The sequence below is a fragment of the Chelonia mydas genome, chromosome 1 (genome assembly GCF_015237465.2).
Source record: "Chelonia mydas isolate rCheMyd1 chromosome 1, rCheMyd1.pri.v2, whole genome shotgun sequence".
NCBI lineage: Eukaryota > Metazoa > Chordata > Testudines > Cheloniidae > Chelonia > Chelonia mydas.
In genome coordinates, this window is record NC_057849.1 from 137,961,723 (window position 1) to 137,971,848 (window position 10,126).

Here is a 10,126-nt window from a genome sequence, read left to right on the forward strand (position 1 = left end):
GCGCCTCCAGGTGTTTCCCTCCTTCCCGGCGCTTGCTGCGCGCTGCCGGCCCGCGCCCGCCCCCTGCCCCGGGCACCCGCGCTGGGGAGCGGCCCGTGGCCCCGCAACGCAACTGGCGGGTGGGCGCTAAGCGGGACCCGGCCGCTGCCTTCTCCGCAGGCAGCCGAGCTCCAGCTGCCACCTCCCCGGGCAGCTCTCGGCGCGCCGCGGGGGGGCGGAGGTGAAAGGCGATTGCAAAGCGGCGGGCCTGGGCGGGGGGCTGGTGCGTTTCCCTGGCCTCAGAGCTCTGATGGCTTCGGGATGCAGGCTAATAACGCCCGACAGACCGCCTGGCCCCTAGAAGATGGGGTAGCCAAGCGATGGGCTTCTGGAGTCGCGTCTCTTTTGATATAGCCCCCCCCCGCCGTCACCTCCGCCTTCACACACGTGGCCTCTCCATTGTTCTGAAATATTTCTGATTCCCAGGTTGGGCCGGGAAATTGGTTTGAACGGATCTTGCCCTGACTTGACTGATTCTAGTACAAAGTACAAAGTTTATCTCCATGGATATTCTTGAACCGAGCAGCAGGAAAACTTTCTTCACCAGGACAGATCCAGCCTCAGGCATAATCCTTGCGGGGGTGCGGAGGACGATTCCCCCTTACAAAACACCTGGATCCTGCTACGCTTAGGGACAAGTGAGGAGAAAACACCTGGATCCAGGTGCGTGATTATTTAAGTGCCATGGACAATCAGTGAGAGGTAGATCATGATGGTCAAATTTCAGGTGACAGGTTTCAGAGTAACAGCCGTGTTAGTCTGTATTCGCAAAAAGAAAAGGAGTACTTGTGGCACCTTAGAGACTAACCAATTTATTTGAGCATAAGCTTTGGTGAGCTACAGCTCGCTTCACTTTCCACAGTATGCATCCGATGAAGTGAGCTGTAGCTCACCAAAGCTTATGCTCAAATAAATTGGTTAGTCTCTAAGGTGCCACAAGTACTCCTGTTCTTTTTGCGAAATTTCAGGTGCATTCTGACTGCTGCACACATGCTCCTTGGAAAAGGTGGCACCTGGAATTTGGATTCATGTGCGTGGATCTGCTAGCGTGCAAATTTCACTCCCTAATTATATACAAAATCAATACATAAAACAAATATCACATAAAAGCATTTTTTAAAGGATCAGAAAACGAGGATCCCGAAAGTGTTTTAAGTAGCAGTAAAACGTTTCTACTTCTTTCCCTTTTCACTGATTCTTTGTTACTGTCTGTATATAATTTTTGTTTCAAAGTTTAGACCCATTGCAGTTCCACAATAAAGGAATTCTAATACCGGCAGAGCTTTTAAAACACGCAGAAATATGAAAAAAAATCTCATTGGCATTTAAAAAGGAAAGACAACACTACGTGTGAGATGTCAAGCTTTAAACCTGTTGATTTTTTTTATATTATAAAGAGACACATTGCATCATAGCTTTGCATGCAAAGGTGTGTTTTGTGGAGCAACATTACTTCATACATTGATAATTAGGCTCTTGTAATTAGTTTATCCAGGGAGGGAAGCTAAACGATCTGTAACATCTGGCTTTCAGGAAGGTCCTGGTTTAACTCATTTTTCCAGCTGAGCAGATTGAAAAAAAAGAAGGTTAAGTGACTGGTTGGAGGTCACACAGTGCCTTGGATAAACCAATGGCAAATTCTCATTATTGGCTCCTTACTAAACTGCTAGACATACTGCTTGCTTTTTGGTGTGGAATACAGCTTGAAAAAGATACAATATGTCATCCTATAGTTATGTTTCTCAATATTCTAAATACATGATTCTTTCCATTGTTTGGGTTGAGAGGAAGGTTACTCAAATATGTTTACTCTGCTGGGACAGTATGATTGTTTTCTTCATACATCTAATGACAGGCTCCAAAAAGAATTATGGAAATTGCTTTCTGGATTTCTGAAATCTGCTTCTATTTTCTCATTGGTATCTGTATGTTTGTGATCAAGGGACATGTCTGAAAGCTATACAGTTCAGCTGGTACATCTGCTTTGCTTCTGATATCTCTGTTTTAGCTAATTCCTGCGAAAGCTCTGACAGCTTTAATACTAACGGAGTACAATATATCTCCATTTGTGTGATGGGAAGGCGTGCACTGTTCAGATGGATTGAGCAAATCTTTCTTTGCATAGAAGCAATGAAGTTTTAACAGACAATTTAGTCCTACAGCTGCTCTGTCCTACTATACTTGTACTCAGCAGTTATACTCCCAGTATATAGTTGTCCCCATTAAAATACAAGGCAATATGCAACATAATTTTGTCAGTATTTTAGTATTAATGCTACTTCAAATAAATTAGAAGTTTCTTGCTACATGTGAATTGTTTTGTTGGAACTTTCTTGTGAACTATTTCTTTCAAGTCAGTACATTCAACTGGGTTTTGATTTACATGTACCATTAAAATAATTTTACTAGACAGAACTATGATTTCCTATCAAATAATTATAGATGGCGCATGAAGTAATGCTCATCAGTTAAAGTTGCCCTTATAAGAATGCTGTGTTCAGTTGTTGATAACTGCACCAAAGTTAAAGCATTTGGGCTGAAAATTTCCATGCTGGGCATCTCCCTCAGGCTGAATTATTCTGGAATGTTTCATCTAAAATGGTTCATCCTGATCTAAGAATGAGCTTAGGGGAAAATGCATTTTTGCCCATGTTAAAAAAATTCTTACAACCATTTCACTGACGAGCTCTATTGCCAACTTATAACTTTCTGGGGGAAAAAAATCATGGTTCACACAAACTCAGTGGAGATTTCTTAGAGTTTGGTAGCTAAATACACCAAAGCTTCTGTCTGCACTGGGTATACTCCATTCCCTCACATGGCTCCTTCCTGCCCACTGGATGAGCTATAGACTCACTGAACATGCCCTAGACTAGCACTGCAGGGGCTGAGCAGGACTTCCCCTGCAATGCTCCCCTTGTTGCTGCCAGGGGCCACTGTACTGCTGGAACTGAGAGCAAGACCACTCATATGCTCTCAGTGCTCTCCTTGCTGATGCCCAGGGAATGTGCAGAAGGAAGAAACAGATGACTCAAATGCTGAGAGAAGAAAAGGAGTACTTGTGGCACCGTAGAGACTAACAAATGCTGAGGTGTAAGGAATGTGGGGAAGGGGGAAATAAGGGGCAAAAGGTACAGGGCCAGGAGCTCAGGGGATAGGAGCCTGGTGGTGTAGGGTGTTAGAAGCAGGAGCTAAGAGGTGGGGAACAGGAACAGAGGGGGGGCAGGAGCCAGAGAAGAGGGAGGATAGGAGTGCGGAAAAACATAGGCAGGAGCCAGAGGGAAGATAGGAGTGGGGGAGGGAGGGACTGGGCAAGAGTTGAGGGACGGGATAGGCAGGAACTGGGGAAGAATATCAACAGTGGAATGACGAGGACAGGAGCTGAGAAGAGGGGAGAACTGAAGGGGTCAGGTCAGAGCAGAAAGGTCTGTAACCACTAGAAAATGCTCTCCTACAGAACCTGGACTTGATCCCATCATTCCCGAGTCTCAATATTCCTTTTCAGTCTAGCAAATAGCTGTGAAACCCACTGACAAAGTATGCATCTCATCCTCCCTCCCCTCCTCTAGCGGCAGGTAATATAGAAGAGAACAGACCTCTAATGCTGCCAGTTACGCTGGTAGCTCAAGGCAGTAGAAGGCTGTGCTCTGGATCTAAAGATCCCAATCCTGGTGCTAACCAAGTTGAGCCACAACATGGTTCCATGGGACGAAATTTTTATATTTCCAATATTTGTTTTTTAATGTAATTCCCTAAGGTTTTAAAAACAAACAAAACTCCCTAAATTACAAGAATAGTAAGGCTGCAAAGAGAAGCACTCAGAAGTAAGGAAATGCCAGAATTAAGTTTGTCTGTGCAACCTTAATTTGCCTCATTGTTTGTATGTATTATGATAGTCTTTAATTACATTATCACATACTAATATTTTAACAAGTGGTGCATAGCTTTTTTTTTTTTAATGTATTCATAAATTCTGCCCCACACATCACCTTTCTTTCTCTTCCATCTCCTATTCCCCCTTCTTATTTTCTACTATATATGTACCCCTCCCAAACCCTCATAATAAATAACTCCAATTATAAACAATCTTAGGCATAACAGGATATACCTTTGTGGCTCACATTGCAGGATCAAGGCCTTGCTTCAGTGATTGTTGTGAATAAATTGAATTTTAATGAGTTTCGGATTACTTTTGATTCTGGGATTAAACTGAAGATTCTGTGCTCCAAGGCTAGGCAAAGAAATGGCAAAAGCGCTCCTAGTTTTTCATGCTTTAACAGGCTGTGACACAGCCTCAGCATTTGCTGGGAGAGGTAAAAAAGAAAAACCCTCCCTAGGAAGCATGGAATGTTTGCCCTCAAGTCACAGAAATATTTTTTTGGGTTTCTCATCACCAACTGCTGAAATCATTGATACTTGCCTTAAGGAAATTGAGTTGTTTGTAGTGTTTCTGGGTAACTGCACTTGTGCATTGGGAATGCCAGAGAGACAAAAGAGCCCCCTTTCACCAAACAACATGTTTAATAGATTTCATAGAGTTCAGGGCCGGAAGGGACCATTAGATCATCTAGTCTGACTGCATGTGTAACACAGGCCATTACATTTCATCTAGATATCCCTATATTGAGCCCAATGACTTTTGGCCGTGTGATGGGGTGGCTGCCCCACACAGGCACAGAAGGGCTTAATTATGCCCTGCCCTGGAAGGAGCAATGGAGGTTAGTCCTCTGAATGTCCCAGAGAGGCTGCATGAAGCACAGCCAATCAGGGAGGAGTTGCAGGGAGTAACCAATCTGGGCCCGGTAGGCTCAAATAAAAAGGAGCTGCAGTGCCATGGGCAATGGGTATCATAGGTTAGGGGAAACTAAATCTTCCCTAACCCAGGCTGTGGCCCTGCCCTAGCTCCCCCTCTTCCCTGAAGCCGGAGGGGGCTCAGCTCAGGCTGGCAGCCTGGAGCTGTGGCTCAGCTGGCTGGCTGCTTTGGCCAGTCAGTGGCCAAGGGTAGCCTGGGGTACCTAGGGCCAGGGGGTGGCTCAGGGGTGGCTGGCTAGTGGTTTGGGGGCTGGGCTGGTGGGCACTTGGGCTGGTGCTCAGGGCTGTCCGGCAGCCCAGGGGTTGGTACGGTTTGGCTGGAGCTCCTCTGGCCATGGTGAGCGGGTGGGGGGGGACTCAGGGCTCTGGCAGGTGAGAGGATGTGGGGTAGGGGTGGGGAGGGGCTAGCTTCCCTGAGGGGGGCATTCATGTGCTACCCATGTGCAGGGCAGAGTAGGTCAGTGGCTGCTGGGAGCCCAGGGAATTTCCACAGTTTTCTAAGATTTGTTAAAAATTAACATTAGTGGATAAGAGTTCTTCAGCTCTACCCTCTTGGGTACAAGTTACGCAGCCCTTTTTTTTTTTTTTTTTTGAAAATATTTAATTTTGACAGATGCTGGCTTGCATCCTCCTTTGTTACAGATGTTAACCTTTCTGCTCCATCCACAACTTCATATAGGATAGATACCGCCTCCTGTGTTCCGAATACAGACCAGATATATCCTTTGAACATTTCTGCCTTTTCTACATTGGTAACTGTTTAAAAGCTAGGAAACAAAAGGTAGAAATAAATGGTCAGTTTTCATAATGGAGAGAGGTAAATAGTAGGGTCCCCCAAGGATCTGTGGTGTTCAATATTCATAGATGATGTAGAAAAGGAGGTCAACAGTGAGGTGTCAAAGTTTACAGATTATACAAAATTATTCAATAGTCAAGTCTAAAGCTGACTGTGAAGAGTTAAAGGGATCTCACTAAATTGGATGACTGGGCAACAAATTGGCAGATGAAATTTAATGTTGATAAATGCAAGGTAATGCACATTGGAAAACATAATCCCAACCATACATACAAAATTAGCTGTTTTAAACTAGCTGTTACCACTGAGGAAAGATCTTGGAGTCATTGTGGATAGTTCTCTGAAAACATCTTAATGTGCAGTAGCAGACAAAAATCTAACAACTATTAGGAACCATTAGGAAAGGGATAGATAATAAGACAGAAAATATCATAATGCACTCTAGAAATCCATGGAACACCCCTCACCTTGAAAACTGCATGCAGTCTTGGTTGTACCATCTCAAAAAAGATATTACCATTGGAAGAGGTACATAGAAGGGCAACAAAAATTATTAGGGTTATGGATTGAGAGGAGAGATTAAAAAAAATCTCTCTCCTACATATGGAGGAGAGATTAAAAAGACTGAGTTAGAGGTTAGACAAGAGACTACTGAGGAGGGTTACGTTAGAGGTCTATAAAATCATGAATGGTATGGAGAAAGTGATTAAGGAAGTGTTATTTACCCTATCATATAACACAAGCAGTGGGGTCACCCAATTAAATTAATGGGCAGCAGGTTTAAAACATATGTAAGGGGACTGTTGGCCCCTTACTAAAACTCAGTGGGGGTGTTTTGGTTGGCTAGCTAGTACCAAAAGAAAGGGGAAGGGTCGATGGGAAATCAGGACCCTGAGACTGACAGTCCCTGGAGCAATGGGGAGAGGTCAATGCTCCAGGTCAGCCTGATTGACAGGGCAGGCAGGCCAATCAAGGATCAGGAGGCCATCCTCCCTGGGAGCTGGAATTGCCTGGAACAGAGTGGGGCTGAGCTAAGGAGAGAGCAGGAGCCTGAGTTGAGCTGGGGTGCAGAGCTGTGCTGGCCAGAGAAGCAGTCCAGGGAGCAGGTCAGTGCTGGGAGCAGAGCCACAGAAACAGCCCAGAGATCAGATCTGTGCTGGGAGGAGAACTACAGCAACCAGAGCCAGAGAGGCCAGAGAAGCAGCCCAGGGGGCTGGAGGCAGAGCAGCATCAGTGCTGAGGCAGAGTGGAGCTGGAGCAGTCCGGAGCCAGGTGTGTGAGCAGTTGGGGACTGCAAGGGGGGACACTGGGCAGTTGGCCCAGTGCAGGGAGACACCCCCAGGCAAGAGGCCTTGCAGGCCAGACTTATCGTAACCCCGACCGCAGGAGGGGGGCTGATCCTGGGCCCAGCCTTGTTGGGGTTATGAGGAGTGGAAGGGCAGCCCTTGAGGTCAGGCAGGCCTCTGGGTAAAGAAGGGAAGATATCAGCGTCTTAAAGGCCTAACTGGCTCCTACTACTTCAGTTGACTGCCTGTTCTCCTCAAGTGGGTTCAGGGAAGCAGCAGGAAACAGGAAGCTCCCTGAGAAGCTGGTGTTAATCAGTCCAGGCTCCTGGGGGTGCTAGAGAGGTACATAAGAGGCTCCTCCTCCTCTCTCTCCCTGCAGCTCCTGCTACTTTCTATTATTCCCTCTCACCTTTTCTCCTGCCTGCCTGTTATGTCTCTTGTGCCCTCCTTCCTCCAGCACAGCACTCCACCATCTCTGTGCATCTAGAGCAGAGAGAATACATATGCACCAGCTGCAGACACAATTTTCTACACTCTGGGTCCTAGTGGTGCCCCCGCACAATCTGGCATCTGAGGCGGCCGCCTCAGTTCGCCTCATGGTAAGGCCAGCCCTGAGTTCTGTAACCAGGAGGTGCTCATTGTTATTGCAGAAACCATCTCCCGAGAAGAAGTGTCCACCATGTCAAGCGCAGACTGGAGGAATGTCTTGGCTACAATGCGACCTTCCATCAGGAAAGTCTTGAACTCATCCTCTGCATCTTCTGGAAGTTTCAGTAAATTTGGACATTGCATCCCAGTTTACAAAATCATATTTGGCTAACAGGGCCTGCTGGTTAGCTATATGCATCTGGAAAGAGAAGGTGGAATGAATCTTTCTCCCAAACAGATCAAATCTCTTGGGCTCTTTTTCTTTGGGGGCTGATTTAAATCTCCCTTGATGTGACCTTTCCTTAGCAACAGTAACCACCAGGGAGTTAGGGGCAGGATGGGAATAAAATAGGACAAGAAGCAATGGACTTAAACCGCCCTTGCTGCAATTTAGGTTGGACATTAGGAAAAACTTCCTAACTGTGAGGATGGTTAAGCACTGGAATAAATTGCCTAGAGAGGTTGTGGAATCTCTGTCATTGGAGATTTTTAAGAGCAGGTTAGACAAACACCTGTCAGGGATGGTCTAGATAATACTTAGTACTGCCATGAGTGCAGGGGACTGAACTAGATGACTTCTCGAGTTCCCTTCCAGTTCTATGATGCTATCATTCTATGAAAAGCACTAAACTCTCTACTTTGGCACATAACATTTGTCTGTGCACTTAGCTGGAGGAGCTAAGGAGGCTGGCATGTGCCTTAAAGTAGCACTGAAAAAGTGCCTCTGACAGCTCTAGAAGAGCATAATTAATTGAGAATTAATTATCCTGGGGTAACTGCCTGCAGACTGCCAAATGTTTGTCAGTATTCTCTCTAGCAAGCTCAACTTGTATGCCTAACGCCACTACCATTCTCCTCAGCAGGTCTTGAGAAGACAAAGTTCTCTAGGACTGGAGAAGACGACTCTGGTATCAGTGAGTTGTCAAGCGAGGAGGAGGACACATGAACTGGAGCTATAGGATCCTCCTGATGGGGAACTAGCTCCTCCCACAACTGGCCCTTTTGAAGCATTGGCTGCTCAAGAGGAACAGTATCTCCATGTGTTTCCAATGTAAGATGCTCTAAAAGCTGTTTTGCTGGCAGTCTGATGACCTTCCATTCAACTGAGTCTGTGAGTGGTGCCTGGGGGAAATTGAGAAACAGTCCAGGGATTCCAAAAAGGCCATTGGGGAAGAGCATAAGGCCTGGGCAGCCGGTAAGTACTAGGACACAATGATCTGTCTCTACCATCTGGTTGGCTCCAGTCTTGGTACCAGTGCTCTCCCTCTGGAGGTGGCCTAGAGGAGTTGCTAGACCATCTGTGCTTAAGAGGGGACAGTGAAGTACTGGAGAACTCTGAACAAGATTGCAAAAAATCATCCAAACAGTCAGTGGGCATCAGAGGTGCCAAGGCTGATGGGGCCATTGGGTGACCGAACTTATCCATAGCGCATTGAACAGACACTGAGGTCAGTACAAAGTTGTTGGTACTACAGAGACATTGATGGTCAGTCGTCATACATCCATGTTGGGAAAACCCTCAGTCGGTGCTGAAGAACAGCCCATAGACAGGATGCCTTCCAATGAACGTCATAATACAGAAGCTGCAGGGGCCAAAAGAAGTAATACAACTGATACCGAGGCTGGGGACTCAGCTGAAGTTGGCATGGTGTACACTGGTGCTGAGGGTGGTACTGGGGCCAAATCGCTCCAGGTGGTACTGGGGCCAAATTTCTTAGTCGGTTCTGGGCATTGTTACCACTAACAGTCCCTGAGCAGAAGCCCAGGACTGCAACAGGCCTGGACCAGTGGGAGGCATCATCAGCAAAATGGAGTCCTGCACCACAGGAGAGGACTGAAAGGCACAGCAAATCCTTTGCTACCTCAAAAACTTGCAGGATCGTAAGTACTGATAAAGCTGGTGCAGAGATAGTGTCCACTGGTACCAGACTCAATGGCCATCCTGCAGACAGTACTGGAGTTGACAGTACAGTACTGGTATTTTTCATCACAGTACAGGGGTAATATGGGTTGATGACCCAGCTCTACCATGAGTACCTGAAGAGTCCTGATGCTGTTTCACATCCCTTCTTGAAGAAGAAGAGTCCTTCTTCAGCTTTGAATGGCTCTGGTCTGTTTTGTAGGTCCTTTTTCTAGGAGGTCCCAGAGAGGAAGATTGACCCCTCTTTCTCTGTGGAGAACAGTCTGAATCTGGGGTCTGTCAGACACAACAGGAGCCACTATAACGTACTGAGCATAGGAGACAGGGCACTTGCCATAAGGTCCTGGGTCTGAGTTGGGCCTCATTGCCTGCTCCACGAGGTACTACTTTGAGACGAAGCTCTCTGGTAATCTGCGTTCTTTTCTGGACAGAATGGTAGATGCTGCATTTCTCCTTGATGTGCCCCTTGCTGAGGAACAAAAGGCAGGGTGTGTGTGTGGGGGGGGGGGTCGGGGTCACTATTTTGGGATAGATACCCCAGGCAATAGGCAGTGCTTGAAGTCTGGCAAGCGCTGCATGTCACTAGTGCCTAACACTGAACTAAAATCTGAAAGAAAACAAAAG

The 10,126-nt window shown here is 46.5% G+C and overlaps 1 long non-coding RNA gene across 3 annotated transcripts in view; it reads left to right on the forward strand.

Moving 5' to 3' along the window:
- Nucleotides 1-10,126, forward strand: part of LOC122464030 — an 18,986-nt gene continuing 8,860 nt past the window's right edge. Inside the window, exons 1-3 of one of the 3 annotated variants that reach the window (XR_006287868.1) lie at nucleotides 1-220; nucleotides 466-702; nucleotides 7,584-9,990. This is a non-coding gene — a long non-coding RNA (uncharacterized LOC122464030). Of the gene's footprint in view, nucleotides 703-7,583; nucleotides 9,991-10,126 lie in introns of all 3 variants that reach the window. The other 2 variants (XR_006287867.1, XR_006287869.1) reach the window with 2 other exon arrangements.